The sequence below is a fragment of the Limulus polyphemus genome, unplaced genomic scaffold (assembly GCF_000517525.1).
Source record: "Limulus polyphemus unplaced genomic scaffold, Limulus_polyphemus-2.1.2 Scaffold49, whole genome shotgun sequence".
Classification (NCBI taxonomy): Eukaryota; Metazoa; Arthropoda; class Merostomata; order Xiphosura; family Limulidae; genus Limulus; species Limulus polyphemus.
Genome location: NW_013665659.1, coordinates 135738 through 156470, shown reverse-complemented (window position 1 = coordinate 156470; position 20733 = coordinate 135738).

Below are 20733 nucleotides of genomic sequence, written 5' to 3'. Positions count from 1 at the left end.
TGCCCGCCACGGGTATCGAAATCCTGTTTCTAGCGTTGTAAGTCCGCGGACATACCGCTGTGCCACTGGGGGACTTTTATGTTAGTAGAATTCTAAACACACCAAACTATTTTTATTTGATTACGATTTTCGCGCAACTCTATGTGACACAAAGATGTCATATTCTAGCCTTCCTTAATTCTGAGCTTATGGACTAGAGAGTAGGCAGCTATTCAACAGCACCAACCGTCAAATCTTAGGCTACTTTAATCGAACTTGGCTTTATTTGTTTGAAGTTAATTACAAAGCTACACAATGGGTTATTTGTGCTCTGTCCACCACGGTATCGAAACCGGTTTATATCATTGTAAGTCCGCAGACATACCGCTGTGCCACTGGGGGCTCGAACTTGGGATCCAACCGTCATTCTTATAACGCGCCCATCGCCCCATAGTGAAGAGCGAAATTTTACCGAAGTGGGACGTGAGTTTGTTTGTTCGAACTTAAGCAGAAAGCTACATAATGGGCTATCTGTGCTCTGCCCACCACGATTATCGAAACCTGGTTTCTAGCGTTGCAAGTCCACAGACATACCGCTGTGCCATTGGAGGGGGGGGGACAGGGACGTGAGCCATAGACCTTTAGATTCACAAATCAAACAGAACAAAAATTTATCTTAGTGTAATATTGTCTGCTGAAAACAGTAATTGGATAAAAAAATATGAATATTGCTCCCATTCGCCCCAAACACCTTTTTGTTTTGTACAGATTTAGGTAGTTTCAGATCTCTAGTGAGGAATATGTCTCTGGCAATAAATACATTTTATTGACAAATATTAACAGAGTTTAATTATACAAGAAAGTGGCAGATTTTTAACTTGCATAACAATAGGTTGGTCTGACGCTTTACAAAATATTCAAATCATTTGTTTAGTCTTTAATCTCCAAGGCTACCCAAGGCAAAGTTTACAGAAACTTAACTATTGAGCCACAGTTGCCATACCTCATAAAAAATAATACAAGTTCGGGGTGAAACAATCATGAATTTTATTCTTCTTGGCTTCCCAGTTTGCTCCTGAAGAAGAAAGGTCCACCTTTAGAAATCGCTCGGGTTAAATAGGGTTTTTATTCATTTCTATCAAGACTTCTTGAACCTACGTATTTTTGTAACATCATGAGTTCTTCTTGGTTTTCATTTTACTTGTTCAAAATCATTAGTTTATATTATTTAACTAAACCTTTTTGTTTCCGTGAATATTAAAACATGTATATGCAGCTTACCATCCCCCACTCTATCAACACACACACACAGACATACAACTTGAAACAAACGTTTGAAATATTAATGAACACTGAAAAATGCTATAGAAGTTTACAACTGTTGCAAGGCGATCGTGCTAATCTACTGGAATATAAAGGTCATACTAATAAACTGTTAGATTTTTATCTATCTGTCAAGGTGTATAAGATATATCACGTATATATAAATTAGACATCATTTACTGTTTTAAAGAAATTTGTTAAATAAATATAACTAAATTATACAATTTCGGAAAGTATTACTTTTAATTATAACTGGGCGTAAGATATTTTCAACAAAGCATTAGGAAGTTACCTTTACTGGTTCATTGTTTTAAATCAATTTTGGTTAATATTTGCTCAATACCTTTAGAATTTAAAGGACAGACTATGTGCAATCAAATTAATTTACAGCGAACAGGTAATATTCTACAATTATTTTATAATGTGTGATTTCAAGTCATTTCATTAGGAGTACATCACAGTTTTTGAAATTTTAATGACGGACAGCTTATACATCAGTAATGAAACTGAGCATTTGAAATCATAATATACTTAATACGTAATACATTATGCTATGTTAATATAGAAAAACAAAGTCATTACGTTTACAATTCAAGTTTCAGTAATCAAAATTATATCAAAAAGTACAAATGAAATAAGATAAACCTGAATCGGCTGTGAAGGTATAGTTTAAAGAATTTTGATGATAATACAAACGGGAATATAGGGCAGCAACTGGAAATACTTGGAATAATTAAGTCGTATTTGTTTATGAGTTGGAAACTTCACTGTTAATGCGTCTTTTAACTACAAATCCAAATTCTTACAATGTGACACGAGGTCTGTCTAGCTCAGATGGTCTGAGTTTAGACCTGGATCAATACACTGTGCAGAATTAGTATCAAAGGGATATAAATAAGAGCTATCTGTGCTATGCTCAAAGCGGGTATCGAAACCCCAATTTTAGCGTTGTAAGCCACCCGGGGCAAGAAATATAAAGTTTAATAACTGTATATATATATGTTAAAGATTTCTTTTTCACCAAGGCTCATCAGCACAGCTTGGGTCAGCAAACCGCTGAGTTTTTACGTCTAACATAAAACTGGAAGTGTAAAAACAGCACAGCTTGGGTCAGCAAACCGCTGAGTTCTTACGTCTAACATAAAATTGGAAGTGTAAAAATAGATATTTTTAAAATTTAGAAGTATTTCTACGGGCTCAAATTCATTGTACTTATTTAAAAACTAAATAGATTTATTTCTATCACTTTTATAGGGAATTAATGACAATGTTATACAGCAAACAAAAACAACCTTACCCAGTATCTCAATCAGACTTTTTTGTTTAAACATGAGTAATCAATCCTCACCACATTTGTTATTCAGAAATACTCATATTTTCCTTGGGAATATCATAAAGTCATGATTTTACTTTCTTTTCGTGTGCTTTTTTTTTTCCTCACTGTTGGAGCTCTAGTACCATAGCTATATAGCTTCTTTTTACTTCTATCTGCCTGTTTAACTGACTATAGTTTATTATTAGAACTAATAACAACATAGTATATAAAATCAACTATTCTCCCGTTTGTATTGGATTCTATTCTCTGTGATTTTTTTTCTAGTTTATTATTCTATACTACTTTTATATATATATTAGGTGAATTAAAAAATCAGCTTGTTAAAACGATTTTATACATAAATGAGCCCATCTTACCATTTATAACTTCAATACCTTCAACTTTTTAAGACAAGATTTTCAAGCATACATGCATATCATCTTAAGGGCTTTTAATGAAACTTTTTTTTTACTTTTATTCAACAAGGAAAACAACCAGTGTTCTCTAAGTCAACAAATATCAAAACTCCCGACTTTAGATATAGAAGAAACAATGCTTAAAATTTCCCTTTTTCAAAAACGTCATTAACAAAATGAAGGAGCGGTAATCAATAATTCTACCATATCAAATTGGTGGTCACTTATGGGGTGATTCAAAATTGACGCACATAAAATTCTACACAATTCACATACGCAAGCACAAGTTTAAACAAGTATAGAACATGAGCATATGTAGGTTGTCTTCAGACCGTAAAATTTGTTTTAGTTAAGGTGTGGGAGAGAAGCACGTACAACACACATACCTGAATACCTCAGCAAATACTACTATACCCTGTTGTCTTATCCATTTAGTAAAGGTGTGGGAGAGAAGCACGTACAACACACGTACCTGAATACCTCAGCAAATACTACTATACCTAGTTGTCTTATCCATTTAGTTGCAGATAAAACAAAGTTTAATCGATGTTAAATAATTTACAAAAAAAAATCATGTTTCCTACTGTAAAAAAATGTGTACACAGACAAATATAACTTTGCTAAATAAGTTGCAACTAGCATGTGCGTATTCTTATATGTTTTACATACATATTCATCACTATCAGCAAACCAATTGAAATAATTTTCGATTAATAAGCCTTATTTATAGTTCCTACCTATATATAATATTTTCTACCAACCGCCTCCTCGAACATGACGACATAACAAAGCCAAGCAGAAGTGAATAAAGATACACACACACAGAGCGCTGAGTGCACTATACAAGCTATCTTTAGTTGACCATTTAGAATTGATACTAATTAAGAATTAGAACTAGTTTTGGAACCATTGTACTTTTATGATACTCTTTTTTTAAATATATAATATACCTCGTCATGTAATTATTTCATTCTACATTCTAAGGCTGGCATGTGTTTGACTTGCAGCTAAAGCTGGAAAGCTTTACTGATTGCAAGTTTTTTTCACACAAAAAAAATTATTATTATATTTTTCAGGACAATAGTAAACTAGCCTATTGTTTAAACGCGGGTGTGTCATAAGAATCATATATCGTTATAACAGTCCTAGAATTATTATAAGTTTAAAATTTACGTCAGTAATAAAACCTGGAGCTTTTTAAACAACTATGTTAAGCTGTCGAATTCCACGTAAAAATGAACAAGAATACCTTACTTGGACTGCTTTTTCAGACCATACAAACATCATAAAGGAGACTAAAGCATAGGTGTGTTCTTATTCACAGTGCATATAAGAATACAAAACTGCCTTATCAAACTAGAAAAGTGTATTTACTTGAAAAGAAAATCAATCAATTGCATTTTTACTTCGAAGTGTTATGTAAAAAACGTGCATACAAAGGTTAACTGGTTAATAATTCAATCATTTTTTTGAAATTACTTTTGGAGATCAACTTTATACTAACCGTTCCACGTTTTACTACACGTTATAGGAAACGTTGATTAATGATGTAGTCTCCTGTTTAAGACTGACTACTTTGAGGGAAATTCATAAGTTTTTCTAGTAATATGTTTCATTTGTTTAATAATTGATAACAGAAAGAAGTTTTGTATTCATGGAACAAGCAAGTATAATTCGAACGTCATCTTGTAGCAGTTAAAGATCAATTTCTGATAAAGGACATGAAACTGTGAATATCTTCTGGTTTACTGTACCAAAACTTCCTAATGAGATATTTTGCTAATGTTATCGTCCAATCAGTTTTATTTCAAATACTCCAGAAAATATTTTACTCTGTACTTTGTTGTACTTGAGCGAAATATAAACTTTCAGTACACAAATCTAAAAACAACATTTAATCATGCCAGGTTTTATGTGTGGGCCGAATTATTTACAGTAAGTGTCTGTGACTCGTTGGCGATAACTTTCAACAATAAACAAACAGCTTCTAAAAATAACTGAATTTAACACCCGCGCTATATAAACTATCTAAATCATAAAACTCGCATTAAACTAAAACTGAAACAGTAGTATATACACAATAAATCACAAGTAAACGATAAAAAATTTCCACAGGTGCATAAATTCCTGCCTTTTGGTTTAGAAAATATAATTCACCTTTGTGGTCAGGTTTTTTGATATATGTTTTACTGTTTTTCTTAAGTGTTATGGGTTTAGTTGCCTATGTGCTTTCCACAAGCACGAACCCATTTCCAGTTCAAATACTTTGACACTTAGTTCATTAAGACAAGCCCAGCACGTTAATACAACAAATAAGCCATCATGACGGATTTCTTTAAAAAAGAAAAAAAAGGTGAAGTGGTGGTCATTAATCTCTGACCATCATGAGGGAGTGTCATAAGCTATGCACTTGTTGATCCCAATCATAGCCTAGCAGGATAAATACACAGGGGTTAAACTCAAGAGTGCTTAATACGGCAGGCTTGAAACCTTTTGATATCATTTCTTGTTCTTGTGGGTATAGCACCTGTGTGATACTGTATAGTCACTATAGGGAATCTTTCAGGGTTCATCTGCACTTCAGTAGGTTACTGTCACCTATTCCTTGAGAAGAAACATCACATTTGAAGCTAACAGGTGGAATTAAGTCCTCAAAGGTCGTGCGTCTTGAGTCGCCCACTCCTATTCCGTAGGATGCATTCAAGCATCAGCTCAGCCTGTCAGCACCCCCGCAATGCTTTCATCTCACTAAGCTGAAACCCATCGTGACTTTCTTTGCCATATTAAAATAATTCCAGGCACGGTATAGTGGACATATCTTTCTGTGTTCCAAATCTACCTTACCAAGGTTAACAGAAACTTCCCTGGAGTGCCCAAAACCTCATTCAGCGAGAAGAATCTCCGTTATCGCTACTTAACAATAAAAATAATGTTACATGAAATACATCATTTAGTAAACTTACTAAAAGGGTCTAATATCAAGAAAAGAAACTACCAGATATGAGGATTTGAGCTATAAATCCTTAACTTTGCTCATAAATGTAACACGGAAAGTTACTCGTGCTGTCTCGGTTCGATAAATGTAAATTGTATCGTTAGTACATTAGGGCTAGTATAACAACTAAATTAAACTCGAAGAAAATACATAATATCAAAAGAACATAATAAGACTTACAAAAATTCTACATGTTTTCCATTTTATCTTGTGTGAGTCAGAAATTACATTTTTGGCTTGCATTTTTCAAATATTCGTGCAAAGCTGCACAATGACTATTTGCACTGCCCGTCCCTAATTTTGCAGTAATAGGCTAGGATCTAGAGGGAAATTAGCTAGTCAGAAGCCTCAACTGCCAGTTCTTGGGCTGCTCTAAGCAAAATTGGGATCTGACCGTCTCTTTTTTAACGCACCTACCAAAGTGCAGAAAATGAACCATGGACCCTAGGATTTACAGTCAGGCATTCTGAAAATTAGCCACACCCGATTGTACACAAGTTGAAAGTAAAGCAAATTCGCTTATCAAATGTAGCGAAGACATATTTAGGAACGTAAAACAATAAAATTTTGAAAAGAACAATATAAAGGACCCAAATCTAATACTTGTTTATGGACGTCAGTTTCAAAGACAAAGGTGTTGTTTCTTTTAAGAAATGGCTGGTATTTTATCCAATGATTCAGTTTTGGGATGGTTATGAAGTAATGTCAACACCCACGCCTTTCAGCCCATTTTTGTGCACATCAGACACCTGATGATCTGTCATTTGAATTGAAATGCAAATCATTGGCCATTCAGACTACGCTATATCTACGTATTATGGTCTCATATAAAGTTTTATCAGTTCAAGTGCTCCTAACTGTTCGTTTGAAGTTTCGTTCACTAATAGAAACCGGCCAATTATAACAGACAATCGTAAAACACCTACTTTAAGACTAAATTCAATGTTAGTCGCCACAATTACACGCTCTATCAGCGTAAAGACGGTTACAAACAGAATACATAATGTCTGCTTATACATTTAGCGTTTAATGAGGCGTATTACGCTCACAGTAAAACAAAACAGATCATTTGCAACGAGTCCAGCTTTACCCTGCAGGCAGATAACAAATAGTATGTGAACGTGGCAACAGATCTAATCCCATTTTCATAAAGGAGTGTCCTGCTTATGGCAATGGTAGAAGTATGATGTGGGCAGGGGCGAACATCGAAAAATGGATGTACCGACTTTAACACTCTGTGAAATGATACCATTAACATTAACATTTGAGGGACTATATTCCACGAGCCTTATGCTGTCATATGTTGAAATAAATGGCCCCAAATTCAGCAAACACATGACAAAGCCTACTCCCACTGTTTCACAACAGATGTGACATTTCTTGAAGAGAAGTTTGATTCAATGGAATGGTCTCCACGCTTACCTGGATTTAATCCTGTCGAACACTTTGGATTTAAAAAACTCCGGATATTAAAGATACCATTGAAACACCTCTTTCAGGAGACTGGTCGAGGATACCTCAGGACCTCCAATATTACAATGTCGATACCAGACTGTCCTTACGGTTTGCAATGACTAAACTCTATAGTGATATGAAATATTACGAACTGTAAAGATGTAAAAAATACCTCAAAAATATTTATTTGTAGGTATTCACTGAATGGCCAAACATTTGAGTTTCAAAACATGTGACAGGTCAGGACATGCCAGTTGTGTATTAAAATGAGCTGAGGAGGGTAATAAAAAGGTTTGCCTTGCTATAGCTAAAATATTATAAATTCTAATAGTTACCCTTCAATAGATTTAGGCAGTGGATAAGATTAAAATTATTTTATAGTTTCTTAGACTCAATAGATATTAATAAAGATTAAATGTTCTTAAAGAATACGTAATCGAGCTGTCTCCCCCCGTATTTTGAAAAAATAAAAAATAACAACAAATATATTTATAATTTTTACGTAAAAAAAACAACAAAACAAAACTAATATTTTAGAGTTCTCGCGTTTCACAAAGTTTCATATTACAGCCGTACGTTTCAGCCCCCTCAGCATTTTACTCTTAAGCATGAAAACCTTCCTTCCAAAAAGTGCTTAATTAAACTTCCCTGTCTTTTTTACTAAATATTTCCTTATTTATATTTCTTCTCATGCTATCCATCCCTACCCTTCTGGTGAGTTCATGACTTTACATGTACCCTCCATCATTCACTCACCGTTTCACATCCTACTCATTTTCTTGTTAAATCCCTTTCCTTACTTTATCTTTCCTCTCCATTCATCCGGTAATGGAAGAAAGTGCAGATACAACTTTAGCACACCAGCCATTGCCTTAAATGTTGCAGTGAATAAATAAAATATATATATGTACCTTTTAACGATTCTGAGACACCTCAGCGTTGGAAGTGAATTATAATAAGATATTACCATTAAATTTTAACACATATGCGTGGGCCTATGGCTCACATTTGCGGGGCCGCTATAATGAAAATGTGACGCTTGAACTACTATTTTGCACTTTTTCAGTTTAATGTTCATTGTCGCTATAATGCAAGTATAATTTCTTTAATCAAGTTACGAACGGTAATTATTAGGCCTACTTATTTACGTGCTCTAATGTAAATCAATGCTAAATTTGGGATCCGGTTTCGGGGAATCCCCGTAAAATTGTTTTCGCGAAATACGTGTGTTCCCTAAGGGGTTGGTGAAAAGTTTTACCTTTGTGCAAACCTCGGGGCAGAGACGATTCGTTTGGCACCTATTAGAAGTTTGTGAGTTTACCAGTTTAGGAAGAAATACGTGACATACACACACACACATACTGAATCTTATTATAAAGATATCACTTAAATGTTATCAAAGAACACAAGACTCACGCTCCTGCAGTTAAAAATAAAATCATAGTCTAAGAGAAATCCAAAGACGTGACATTCTAGAAATGTTTTGTCCTACACTATGCAAAATTATCATTAAAAATAAAATTGGCATGTCGACCATTAGCGAACAGATTCATAACTCGAACAGTTTTGTAAAATAAATAAAATTACCCTCGTACACAAGAATACTAAATACATCAGGCCGATCTGAATTTTATCATGTTGCAGATAACATTTTGGGCCAGACAATTCTTAACCTCAAAATGATTGTTTGGAATTTCGCGTAAAGCTACTCGAGGGCTATCTGCGCTAGTATTTCCAGTTTAGCAGTGAAAGACTAGAGGGAAGGCAGGTAGTCATCATCCCCCACCGCCAACTCTTGGGCTACTCTTTTACCAACGAATAGTGGGTTTGACCGTCACATTATAACGCCCCCACGGCTGAAATGGCGAACATGTTTGGTAGGACGGGGATTCGAACCCGCGATCCTCAGATTGCGAGTCAAGTGCCCTAACTACCTGACCGTGCCGGGCCTATTCTTTCAAAACATTAACAGTATTTCTTAACGAATAACAGAAGTTAAACGTTAACATAAGTACAATAATCAATTAATAATTCTTGTTCTTGTTCATGTTATTGAACTGTTTCTTTATAGTTGTCATTCGTTTTCTATAAAGTATACATATATTTTGATATTTTCAACCTCAGTTGTACCTTATGCGACTCATTGACAAAACGGCCGGATTAGGAAGATCTGACAACCAGTTAGTGGCATCCGACGCATACACAACTTTTCTTAACCGAATAGTTGGATTGACTGTAAATTTTATTATGCTCTTACATCTGAAAGTGCTGAGCGAGTTCAGTGACATATCATGGGCCTGAACCTTAGCCTTTTAGGTCCACAGCCCAGCAAGCTAACCACTAGGGCACGCTATAAACACACCGTCAGAAAACGATTTACTAAATTTAAGTGTTCAAATAAATACCAGTTCACAAACCAAGCTCTCGCTGGCTCAGCAGTAATCCTGAGGGCTTAAGACGCTAAAATCGGGTTTTGATGCTCGCGATGGACAGATTACGGATAGCCAATTGTGGAGTTTTGAGCTTAACAAATAAACTACAAAAAGTTTATAAACCAAATTTTCGTTCCTCATTACCTACCTTTATTCTCACTTACAGTTGTATGCATTTTAGTAAATAAGAAAAATACAATGCACTGTAAAGTAGAATAACGAAATATTTTAAATCTTAAATGTAATTTATTATTCTATGATTAAATTACATTCGTACAATTATTTTTTGGCCCGGCATGGCCAGGTGGTTAGGGCGCTCGACTCCCAATCTGAGGGTCGCGGGTTCGAATCCCGTCCCACCAAACATGCTCGCCCTTTCAGCTGTGAAAGTGTTATAATGTGATGGTCAATCCCACTATTCGTTGGTAAAAAAAGTAGCCCAAATGTTGGCGGTGGGTGGTGATGACTAGCTGCTTTCCCTCTACTCTTACACTGCTAAATTAGGGACGGCTAGCGCAGTTAGCCCTCGTGTAGCTTTGCGCGAAATTGAAAACAAACAATTACTTTTTCAGTTTAATTTATGAAATTTACCCTTTCAAAGCATCATCATAAATATTTGGTAAGTTCTTCTTTTCTACTTAAGTTGAAATGAAAATGAGAAACTAAAGTATTGTCGATCATGAATTTACGTCTATAACTACATTTTCTTGATAGTAACAAAATTTGATAACTTCCTCAGCCCAGTATTATACACTTATAAGACTTAATAGGTAAATAGAATCTTATAACATGCGACTGTTACCTTGTTAAACATATAGGATTGTATCTTGTAAATTAACGTCCTCCAAGGTTCTGACAATGTATTTGTTCATATTACTTTTTTTTTCAGAAGTGTTCGATACCTTACAACTTCTTAGTTTTTCTTTCTTTTCCACATTTTAAATAACTGTTATTTCACTGGTTAGGTACCGATAGACATCTGTTAGGTAATACAGATGTTTAATTTATCTGTTAGGTAATAATTTATCTTAATTATAATATCTTCTTGCTTCCTAGTTTTGCTATTTGATTTTTTCAATATTTTTGGATATGAGTGTTAATTCTGCTTTCCGGTATATTCTTAAGATTCTAAATTACTGATATACAATGATATTTTCAACCAGAACGGTACCTATTACACGTGGCCTTAGTAGATGCAGTAAATTCACTGTTAAATTTTTCACAGCTGATATCAAGCATTTTTTTCTCAGGCCAAAGGTTTATGTTTCTCCCGCTTCCATGGCGCTTTCGGCTGGAGCCGGGTGTGAACTAACTTATTTTGCTGGACTATAGTTTCCGAGAGTTCACGGTTCGCGTACCGTTGTAGCAAAATCGCGCTCCGTACTTTGGGGCACGTGTAAGTTATTATACTGAAGATCAAATCCCACCATTCGATTAGAGTAGCTCAGAAGTTGGTGGTGGGTGCTGTTGACTATCTACCTTCTCTCTTGTGTAATTGCGCGCGAATATCCAAAAGAAACGAAATATAAGCTTTCGGCTGATCTAAACTTTTTACTTGTATATTGAAATTCGCGATACCACTGAATGGGCTCTTGCACTCAAGATCGTGCGTGACTAAAGTATTGCGACTATTTTACATATCGATTTTATGCATTTCTAACAGTCTATAATATTTCTCAAATTATCGTTAATCACGACGTTTCGACATTTAACACAAACAAACTTCAGCCCTACTGATCAATTTATTTAGCCAGTTTCTCTAAGTTTTCTTGTAGAATATGGAGGGTAGACATACTTAATGTTCAAGGGTTATCCAGTAACTTTTAGGAGAGCAGAATATGTTGCAGGTTATTACACTGCCAGATATTCATGTAAGCTAGAATATTGTCGTTAAAAAGCTTATTTCGGTGGTTGAAAGGAAACAATCGCTTATGCTCGTTTGTAACTTTCAAATGTTGGCTGTCTTCAAAGACCCAAACGTGATCATTATCATTAGGGCAGGATAAAAGATTCTCAAATAATAATTGCTACTCTACGAAGATTGTTGATTTCGTCGTGAAAAGCTATACAATGGGCTATCTGCATTTTGTACCTCGCGAGGATCGAATCCCGGATTAAAAGCGTTGTAAGTCCGTAATCATACCGCTATCACGCTGGCAGACATCTAGATTATGCTGACTTACCGCATCATGGCTGCTGTCATGTTCGAATCTATGTAAATGCAACAGAATATGCATTTCTTAAAATTAACGCATATCTCTACTCATTTTTAATTATGTGTAGATTATATATATTTTTATAGGGACTGCAATTTCGTTCGGAGAAACGTGGTAAATTGTACAGGGTGTCCGAAAAGTCTGGAACCACAGGCACTTCAACGAATTTTACATAATATGTTCCACATACTGTCCTTGTGCTTCAAAATAAAATTGGATTAACAGCAGGATTAACTCGACCTTCTCATGCTTTGACAGCGTCATAATCAGCAACGTATCTCAAATTAAGAAAAACTGCAAATTACCTATGGTCCCAGACTTTTCAGACACTCTGTACTAAACATCGTTAGTCATGCAATTTTTCGACAATTAATAGCCTGATTGGGTCCAAAATAGAAAAACAAAGTTTATATATTACACCAAATTTATATCAAATTTGGACACACTAAACCATGAAATACCAAATAAAAATAAACAATGAAACAGTAACGGTTGGAAAATTGCAATTTTCGTAATTCAGGTCATTTTACGGTTTATATACGTAATTACTAGATGTACTTCGGCGAGGTTTCCGAAAATGGTCTGTTTCGAAAGTAAATAAAACCAAATTAAGAGTAACAAATATTTTTATTTCTTGCTTTTGAGGTTAATATGTCATACTGTGTTGTAGCCTTCAGAGTGCATAGTTATTCTCTTGATTCATGGCATGCGCACAATTTACTGACGTCAAATTTACTGACACTACAAATTGCAACATTAAGCGTACGTTATGTGACGTCATTTTAGTATTTATGGACTGTCTGACTGACTGACAGACAAGACACTACTGTATTGTGGTGCGAGTGGTTAAAACAGGTGACCTCTCCAAGCGGTCTTCGGCCCCCTTTCCGGGAAATAACCTTCTTACGCCACCTCATGGCGCCTAGCAATACTCGATCTGAAGAGGAGTTGTTTTTTCATCATTATATCAAAGGTAAAGCAATTGATTTACAAGCAAAGGTTACCAAAACAACAAAGAATATTATTCGACTTGTAAAACTACAACTTCGCCCATTTTGGTGAACATGAAATCACCTATGACTATCCCAGTGTACTTGTTGAATGGTAAAAAAAGTGTCTTAAAATAATTTAATTTGAAAAAAGTTATAATTTTGATATTTGATATTTAAACTTGAAAGGCACTTTATGTGAAACATGGGCTAAAGGTCAAGTCAGAAACTGAAGGCTTCATTTAGAAACACCTTACATAATGGAGAACAACCAGTTAATAGCACTGCCACACGGCTTCTATTAACCAAAGTGCGCGATTGGTTGTCACAATTGTAACGATCCCATAGCTAAAAGGTGCGGAACGTGTTCAGCAGTGTACCACTTCTCGAACCTTGAACCTTCCGATAAATAGCCCAGCACTATGATGATTAGGCTTTATTCATTCTAAAAAGGGTTTTTATAGTATGAAGAAAAGTTGTTAAACGCCTAAAGCCAAAAAGTTGCTGTATTCAGAAACAACTTATACATACAACACTTTTGTAGTAATTGTGACTTTGTCTGAACATTAAAGTTTCAAGTGAAGGCTGTTAATAGTGCTTGCACAGTAAATGGTAAAATGATTGAAATTCAAAATAAGAAAATGATTTAATTGAAAATAAATCATATATTATTGGAATCTATAGCTTTAGCAAATCAGGCATATTTCGTAAATTAAAGAGAATTGGTATTTGTTATGGCATACTGGATACAACAAATTCTCAACTTTTATTTAGATCTATATAAAATTTTGCGAAAGTTATCGCAAATGTTTGAAATTTTACGAGATTTCGAATACAATCCAAAGCGACGTCAAAGCTTTTTATTCACGTTATCTCTGTACGATAAGTCACAAGTTTCATAAATGTTGATTTTTTTACTGGTTTGAATTAGAGATGGAAATTTATATCGAAATCACAGACTTGAAAAACGTGGTCCTTGTACACGTTCTAACAAGTTTTCTTATATTATCCGCTTCATTCGTACACTGAACAACTTGGTGTTTAATTACATTTACTGATACTCTGTAAAAAATAAAAAAAGAACACCTGTAAAAATAATTCAGTTCGCATTTATACCACAATTGAGCTAAAATACTCAACACTGCTTCTAATGCCATGCTGCATTTGCTATTATAACGTTGTGAAATTCAAAAAGGCAACATTTATGTAGATTTTACCTACAACAGAATGAAAAAAAAAAACAACACAATAAGTGAGAATGACAAGCAAGAACTTTTCAATTTATTTCTCTAAGACGAATCTATAGAAGGTTAGAGCTATGTGTGCATAGTTGCATTTCCACAGAATCAAGAAAGTTGTTGGCATTAGGCCAACTTTTAACGTTCTTAAAGCATTACTCAAACGAAATCAAGGACGAGATTATTCCAGCATTAAAGCATTTCCACCATTTTTTGTGATATCTTTTTTATAACTTAGTCGTGTGAAGGGTCAAACCTCTACTACAATAACAGCTATTATCCTGATCAATTGAAATTGAAATGGCCCTTATGAGCAAAACGCACTCCGTAGTTTGGAGCCTTTGGTAAGTTATAAAAGTGACGGTAAAATTTTACTATTCGTTGGACAGAAGCAGCTCAAGAGCTGATGATGGGTGCTTTTGACTAGTTGCCATTTCTGTACTTTTCAATTGAAAATCAGAAATAGCTATCCGCGAAACTTGTATAGCTTCGCGCAAAAATCCTTCAAAAACAAAGAAACAAATACGCATGACGAAATAATATTTAGATATATGTTTTCACGCATATCGGTTTATTTAGTTACTTTTGATATTCGCGAAAGCTACTCAAGGACTATCTGTGCTAGCTGTCCCTAATTTAGCAGTGATAGACTAGAGGGAAGGCAGCTAATCAACACTACTCACCGCCAACTCTTGGGTTACTCTCTTACCAACAAGTAGTGGGATTGACCGTCACATTATAACGTTCCACGGCTGAAAGGGCGAGCATGTTTGGTGATGGCGACACGAACCCTCAACCCACAGATTGTGAACCGAGTATCATAACCACCAAACCATACCAAGCCATACCGGCGTCACTACAATCGGAAATACTTGAAGAAAAATAACAACTACGCACATGGTTCTTCTGACTTTGAGTTGTAAATGATGATAAATATACAAGCAATGATTTACACAAGACTACTAAAATGCGTTGTAGACTAAATGTGGGTATATTTGTAAAATTAATAAAAAAAAATACTAAAAACTTTAGTAAATTCCATTGAGTTAAAGGAATGAATATCGTATTATGTAAATTTCGACGACCCATATTAATGCAAACATCTAAAAACTTGCACATATGTAATGTTATCAGTATAGATAGCAATGTTGAATTCCAATTCATTTAATATGATTTTTGAACTAGTTCTTAATCTATGAACTATGAATGATGATGATTCAATCTGGGATTTGGGCTAGACGTTTCTGAATACTTTTGTGGACAAATGCTTTGATTTTATTGGTTAGAAATACTTGAGTTAAAAAAAAAACGGTGTTTGACCCGAAACTATGTCTATAAATATACGCATCCCAGAAAAAAAATACTAACAAAAATATTTTTTTAACAAAGCAAGTTTGAACGATATTATACATATATTAAGTAAACGATAAAATATATTTTTCACTCTTTTTTATGTATATAAATATTATGCTAATAGGTTATATGTAAACGCATTCAAGACCATCTACGGAATTCAGCGAAATATAAGACACATTTTAGGACTTAAAGTTATGTACCCTACTATTAATATAATCTACAAATTTAAATAAAGAGTAAGCTTTAGTGGAATTTCATCGTAAAAGTATTTAAAGCAAAGAAAATGTATAACATTAAAGAGAACACCATGTAACTCATAATGCCCCCCAGTGGCACAGCGGTATGTCTGCGGAGTTACAACGCTAGAATCCGGGTTTCGATACCCGTGGTGGGCAGAGCACAGGTAGCCCATTGTGTTTAATTACAAACAAACTAACTCCTGAGAATCAACTGGCATTAACCAAAGTAAACGGTAGCACGAACATACATGATGCTCACAGATAGAGCCGAAGTTCATTATGCGATTAGAAACCAAAATTACTATCGTGTCACATTTAATTTCAAATTGGTTAGAACTTGAAATAATATTCGGAACACCCTCTTGAATCGACAAGAACAGACGCAGTCAAGTCACTCCATGTACAAGCTGTTAGGTATAGATAACCAAATACTCATGGCATCTTTCTTGATGGTCTGGATCAAATTTTGATGAATCATAACTGTTATATGTTCATAATATTAAGATTTGTTTTATAAAGTAGGTAATACACAATGATATGTCGATTTGTGTATAACTTGTACGTTGTATATCTGTTTTTCGGTGAACACCGCGTATATAAAGCCACACACACATCTTTAAGTGGGAATATGTTCTTGTACAGATATATATCTTATAAAAAGTCTGCAGCTCAATCGCTGTACACAAGGATAAAAGCAGTAATGTAAGGGACTCATTTTGCTTAATATTCTAGAAGCAGACTTCGTAAAGCATCTATACATTCTAGTTCTAAAGTTCTCAGAAATTTAACTTTGCTTTCACATTGATTTGATAAAGGTTGCCCTTTCATGTGATTGTATTAAGGAATGAACTTGGGCTCAAGTTGAGAACATGAGTTAAGATGCATAGCACGAACAAAAACAAGGATTTTGCTGAATCTAACGTGAACTGGTTTAGTGCCATCATTCCTCTGACAACATCCAAGCTATGTGTGTTCGCTTGCTGACTCGTCCTGGAAAATACACAGTTAAGCATTATCAAATAGCAATTAAGAGTATTTACTCCGTGTAACGCTAGAGACTGCACTTTAGCTGATTCAGTATTACGTACGGGATTTAAAGTGGACTTCTTTCGCATTTACAGACAATGATTGGTCAAAACATTGCTGGCAAGTGGCTGTTGTTTATTCTTTACTATGTGGAAGACACAGGGGTTTCAGGTAATGAAAAAAGGGGTCAGATATGAATACCGCTTCCCTAACTCACTCCCGAGGGTGGGGGTCCTAAGAGTATATGCTAGGTTTGATAACAAAAAGTCGAGCAGTTAACCAGTTACAAAGCGCACACATACAGTCTTTTGTCCAATAATGGTTGAATTTTATTGTTACTGTTATAAAAATAGTAGCGTATTTAGAAGTTTCTGATATTTATGAATTATAAAGATGTCATTTTACTTTAAGATATATTAGACTGTGATAGTTATCTATTCATTTTGTATTGATGCATGTATACATGTATGTTTGTCTGTGAACGAAAATTGAAGACATTGATGGGATGTGTTACAAATGAGACGGTGAGGTCACCAGCTAAACATTACATGTCACCCTCTCAGTTCTGTAACAAACTATTCTCATACAAAACATCTGCTGTCAAATTATCATCTTCATTGCAACAGTACTCCTGGTATATACATGATTCCTAGAATAATACAAAATAACACTAATCGCAGAAACTGAAATCTACAAGTTCACCTTTCTTAGGCCTGTTTTCGATAAAGATATAATTTACACTAACTTTTTTTGCTTTCGTTTAGTTAGGGCTAAAACTTACCATACTTAATATTATCAATAAATAAATTTTAATATTTTGTTGCACAAAATGTCTATAAAAAAGTATATTTATATCCGCCGTTTGTTTCAGTGGCACAGCGGTATGTCTGCGGACTTACAACGCTAGAAACCGGATTTCGATACCCGTGGTGGGCAGGGCACAGATAGCCCATTGTGTAGCTTTATACTTAACTTCAAACAAATAAACAAAAAAGCCTTTTGTTTATATTCGTTGAAGTGTGCGCGCATGCACAGTTAGATAGTAAGGTGCGCGCACATTTTCAGAGAGACAAAAACTGAGTATTATTAAAATAGATAACGTACTTAAATCATATTTTAGTTAGATTAACAATATTAAACTGTGCAATAAATATACGTTTCATTCGATTTTACTGTCGTGCTAATTACCATAAAGTCGACATTATTTATTTTTTCTATACAAAACGCTATTCAATGTGTGTTGTACATTAAGACGGCAGACATAGTCGATCCCGATGATATTAAGGCACTGCTTTTATTTTAAACCTTTTACACTCAAACCTGTATAATGAACTCTGAAGTGGATTGGACAAAGTTATTTGTTTAGAAATACCTCACGATATTTATGTTTCACAAACGTTATACACATTATCTAAAGACTTGAAAATGAATGATGGCTGATAAATGAATATCGAACTGGTTTTCTTAAGCAAGATAATATTGTACTGTGGACGAACACCATTGATTACATTTTAATAAATGATGACTTTATATTAGTGTTTAAACTCATGATATTTTGTATGATTAAGTTAAATTATTTTTCGTAACTGTCTTTGTGCAGTACATGTATTCCAAACCAACAACCTAAGATTGTTATAATGTGACGATCAAACCCATTATTCGTTGGTAAAAGAGTAGCCCAAGAGTTGGCGATGGGTGGTGATAACTAGCTGCCTTCCCTCTAGTCGTTCACTGCTAAATTGGGACTGGGATAACAACCTAAGAGGTGAACTAAATGAATATTTTTTGACGTTAGCTGGTGGGAATAACGTTTAGTATAAATAAGCTTATATCAAGTATAAATAACCTGCATTATTACTTAGAAAATCAACAAACACAGTGAATAATGGTAATCAGTATTTTATACTTGAAAGTCAGTTCATGCGACAGGCGGGCTAAACGGCCGTCACTAATTTTGAACTAATGCCAGAAGGAGAGCAACCAGTTAGCAACATCCGCAGCTTACGTCACTTTTATAACGCGTACACAGCTGAAAGCGATTTATTTGATTGACATGTCAGAGGAATTTAGCACCGGTTAAGGCAAAGGATCTCCTCCCTCCAATTACAGAGCCACATCACAGCATGTTTGTAATATCACAGTCTCGAGCCTTTAATCTTCTAACCTGTAGCCTGAAATGATAACCACAAGGTCAAGACAGGTACCATTTAAATTATGTAATCACCGTAAGTACCCATATACCGTGTTTTACATTCATATATTTGTATATGCTATATTAGTAATTTAAAAACTTTTACATAACAACAATGGCTGTAACAAATGTATTTTACATGTCCCCCCGATGGTTCAACGGTAAGTCTAAGGACTTAAAACGTTAAAAATGTGGTTTCGATACCAACGATAGGAAAACACAAGTAGTCCATTGTGTAACTTTTGGTTAACAATAAAGAAACGAACTTTTTTTTTCTTATGGTGTTTCACACACCTCCAAATTCATTTTGGAGGTGAGTATCCGGGAGTAGGACTGGCGTCCTCGTCCGGACACCGGGTGGGCATGTTTCGGTGTGACGGGGATTCGAACCCGCAACCCTCAGATTGCGGCCGTGCCAAGGAACGAACTATGTTTTGTATATTTTAATATGGTAACGCCCCTAGTTATAACAGTGAAACAAACAAAATACCATAAGAAAATAATTACAATTCATGTTCGTCATCATGATATAATGTTGAATGAATCACGTATCATCAAGTACAGACAATCTTTCAGCAATAACACCATTCCAAACTAACTTGAGAGCATAAATGTTGCTGTAGCTAGTAATAAAGTATAAAATCAGTATCTTAAGTGAGACTTAAGCCCAGGCATATTTTGCCTGCTAGGCAATATCTATCAGTCTTACCACGAAGTCTGTATAAAAGCTTTCGCAAAAACGGCGTAGGTTCAAGTCTCGCAGACATAATCTCGTATTTTTACTGTGACAAGATTTGTTTTGATTATTGAGAATTGAAAACGCAAAGATATTATTTTTTCTCCAGTTTTCATAGACAGTCACTACGTGTTTTTATTATGACTGATGAAAGTAAGAGATCACTTAAAAAACAAAAACATTCTTAATAAATGTGTCAGCTAGTCTCCGATTACAAGAACGGACATTATTGTTGTTCTATGAACATTTCGAACAGTAGAAACATTCAAGTTCTAAAACTGACAACTAATTTTCTGTATTTGTAGAAGTGGCAATAAATCAATATTTTTGTGAAATCATCTTCAGCCAGTAGCTTATATCAACATAGGAGTGTCGGATATGTGAGAAGGAATTCGTGAAGACAAACTAAACCATGATAGCAGGTGAAAATCACATATAACTTACAATAAATCTTCTTTAAAGAGAAACGTGTGGAGGTATTTTCAATGGTCCCCTTTTTTCCCAATGTAATTTACTTTTATAAACAAAAACAATATTGCTTTTTAAAAACTTAGTAAAATCTAAACTTCGTGATTTAATACAGGTTAATACGGTTGCTCTGACTGTTAGATTAATTACTAACTTGGAAATATAAAGAAATACAGCTTTGTAAGAGTAACAATCAATGTATTATCTATTATTGTTTTACATGCAAGACGCTGTACGCTGAAACTATATATATATACACATACATAAATATATATGTATATATATACACATATATATACATACATATATATGTATATATATACACACACATATATATACATACATATATATGTATATAT